Source organism: Helobdella robusta, assembly GCF_000326865.2.
Source record: "Helobdella robusta unplaced genomic scaffold HELROscaffold_22, whole genome shotgun sequence".
In the NCBI taxonomy this organism is placed as follows: domain Eukaryota; kingdom Metazoa; phylum Annelida; class Clitellata; order Rhynchobdellida; family Glossiphoniidae; genus Helobdella; species Helobdella robusta.
The window spans coordinates 1,030,197-1,033,649 of record NW_008704170.1 but is presented as its reverse complement, the minus strand read 5'-3'; positions in this window follow the sequence as shown (position 1 = coordinate 1,033,649).

The following is a 3,453-nucleotide window of genomic DNA, read 5'->3' as shown; positions in this document are numbered from 1 at the left end:
CGCCACCGCAGCGTCAAAAGCGACCGCAGTGTCGCTGGAACGTCGATCCGCAATTTCAGTACAATGTTACGCTTATGAATTTATTTGTCGGTTTCCTTATTCCTCTGGCTCTGATTGTTATATTCTACGGAGCTCTCTACTGCAACATTCGAAAAATTAGGAAAGTTAGTCACAAAAAACAGCCTGTCAATAAAAATCGTCAACATCAACAACAACAACAACAAACACAAAATCAGTCTCAGCCAACAATTGAAGTACCACAACAACAACAACAACAACAACAACACAACGTTCAAATAAACCTACCTTCTATAAACGTAAGCGACAGCAACAACAACATAACAATGAACAGCAGCCATGCAGCGAACACAAACAACGGTGACCACACCAACAACAACAACAACAACAACAACCACAACAACAATAGCAACAAAACCAACGCAAACAACATCAGCTTCACAATCGTCACAAACAACAACGCCATAAACACCATCAACAGTATCAACAACACGACAACAGCCACCTCCCATCAATCTTTCCACTACCATCAAATCATCCCTTCAGAACAGCATTCCTCAAATTCAACCAGACCCAGCGTCGCCGGACCGCGGCGGAGGAAACCCCTTCACAAAAAATGCTCTTTCTGTTATTTCTGCAAGAAAAAAGGCACGCTGACAATGACCGTAACTGCCATCACCGTAACTAGCGTCTTCATCGCCACTCAAGTACTCTACAACATCACCGAGATGATGAACGCTACAATAATGTTAAACACCTACGAAAGAAATCTCTTGAAAGAGCAGCAGAGAAATCTCTTCAACCAAAATGACAACGGCGACTACCACAACGTCCACAGCCGCGATGGCGACTACGAGTATAATTTATATGGTAGCGGCAGTAGTGGTGGTGGTAGCGATGATGAGGAAGAAGATGAAGAAGACGATGAGTCTTTTTGTCAGTTGGAGGTTTTGCTAAAATTGAATTTGCTGGTGTACGTAAATGACGAAGATGGAAGTACCGGTAACACCTTTAATACTAGAAGTAGTAGCAACAATAGCAGTAGTTACAGTAGTAACCACAATTACGGTAGTAGCAGTAGAAGTGGTGGCGCCAGTAGCTTCAACATTGAACGCAACAAAATAAACTACAATAACGACGTCACTTCTACTGTGACAACACCGACGGCAATGACATTCAGTTCTCGGAAATACAACGGTACCTTAAACAACCGTAGTCTGGCAAATCCCAGCAGCCAAATCGATCCCATTGGGTACAGTGAGAATGAACTCTACCGCCGGAGTCTGCAGAATATCGTCGCCAAGATCCTCGTCTACTTCAGCTGCTGCTTTAATTCCGTAATTTATGGACTCTTGAATAAGAATTATCGTTAGTTGGGATGATGAATGGATGCGATTGGTGGGGTTATTACAATGATGAGTTAGGGTAGGGTTATCACAGTGATAAGAATGACGACGAAGACGCTGATGGGATAAGATATACCAACAATGTATTTATGCAATGCTCTGTGCATAGGTTTGTATGTTATATGTTGATACTTTTGCTGAAATTAATAACGACGACGATGACGATGATGGTGACAAAAAAAGGTAACGATAGTAATGATGACGACGATGATGACGTCAGCGGTGTCGACGGTGACGATGAAAATAGAGGAACAACGGTGGAGCTGAATGACTCTTACGATGACGAATGCCGCCCATTAAAATTAATCTCATCCCAAAAGTAACGCTAACGAACAACAACAATGATAATAGCAATAAGAATATTGATCATTACTATTTTTATTATCGTTTATTATTTTTTTGTTATTGCTGTTATAATTATAATTATTATTATTATTGTTATAATTATTATTATTATTATCGTTATTTTGGAATAATTTTAGATGCTAATTAAATTTATGACGGCGCGTAAAACCGGGACGTTGAAATAAGAATAACAACAACAACAACAAAAAATCGATGCCAATAACAATAATAACAATAACATAAATTACCATAAGAATGGAAGAGGCAATGACATTAAATGACATTTAATCGCTATATGTGAATGACGGTTGGGCCTTTCCTAGATATGAACAATTAAGAACAGCGTCAGACTAGATTGTTATCATTAACCGCTTTCTGGTGCTCTCTTAGTTGTTTTTATTCATTCATTTGTTCATTCATTTGTTCATTCATTCATTCACTCATTCATTCACTTATTTACATGTTCATACATACGTTCGCACAAATCATTTAGAATGATTATCAGTTAATCCTATCGCATTTATAATCATAATCCATCCATCCATCAATTTATTCATCTTCTATCTATCATTCATTCGTTCGTTTTGGCAGTTAATAAGACATTCATCTATCCATTCATTCATTCTTATATTTATCCAACCATACATTTATCTGTCATTCATTCATTTATTTATTCATTTTTTCATTCAATCATTCATTCAATCAATCGTTCATATATTCATTCATTCATTCCTCCATCCGTCATTCATTATTCATTATCAACCGGAAAATTCCAAAACGGGAGATGAGCGATAAAAAAGAATTTAAAAATCACCTTTGCCATTTTTTTATCTTTGCACCATGTTCCCGCCTGTTACATTTTCTTTGTTAATGTTATTGTTGTTGTTGTTGTCGTTGATAATGTTGTTGTTAATGTTGTTGTTGTTGTTATTATTGTTGTTGATGATGTCACGATGACGTGGTTTCTTTTTCGCGTCCTGTTATTGATGTCATTTTTTGACGATGATGTTGTTATGTCCGTCTTTTAATACTGTTGTTGTTGTTGTTGTTCCTGTAGATGTTAATGTAATTGCTTCTCTGCCGTTGTGAAATTATTGTAGCAGTAGTACCAGCAGTAACAGCAACAGCAGCAGCAGCAGCATTAGTAGTAGTAGTAGTAGCAGCAGCAGCAGTAGTAGTAGTAGTAGTGGTAGTAGTAGTTGTGGATGTTAGTTTTTATGACGTAATGTTTTTTTTTCCTGTTGTTACTATTTCTGAGCGTTTAATTTTACGAGCATTTCGTTTTGGAATGCTTATATTACGCTGGTTTCCATGGTAGCGACGAAAGTTACGACACAAGCGTCATTGTTGTTTATAGTGGCTTATGCTGATGAATATGTTAATGATGAGAATGATGATAAAAATTTTCTTTCTTTATCTGTTCATCGGCTCGATCGTTTGTTCGTTTCTTTGTTTGTTTGTGCTTTCAACTTTTGATCTATCATTTGATTCTATCATTGCTGAAACAGTCATTCGTTTATGCATTAATTCATTAAATCATTTATTAATTTGTTCATTCATTCATTCATTCAAACATTTTCTCATTTATTCGCCATGAAAATTTCAATTTGCTAGTCGGTTCATTAACTAAATACTTACGTTTCCATTCGTTCATCCTTGCGCTGATGATTATGACGATGATGAC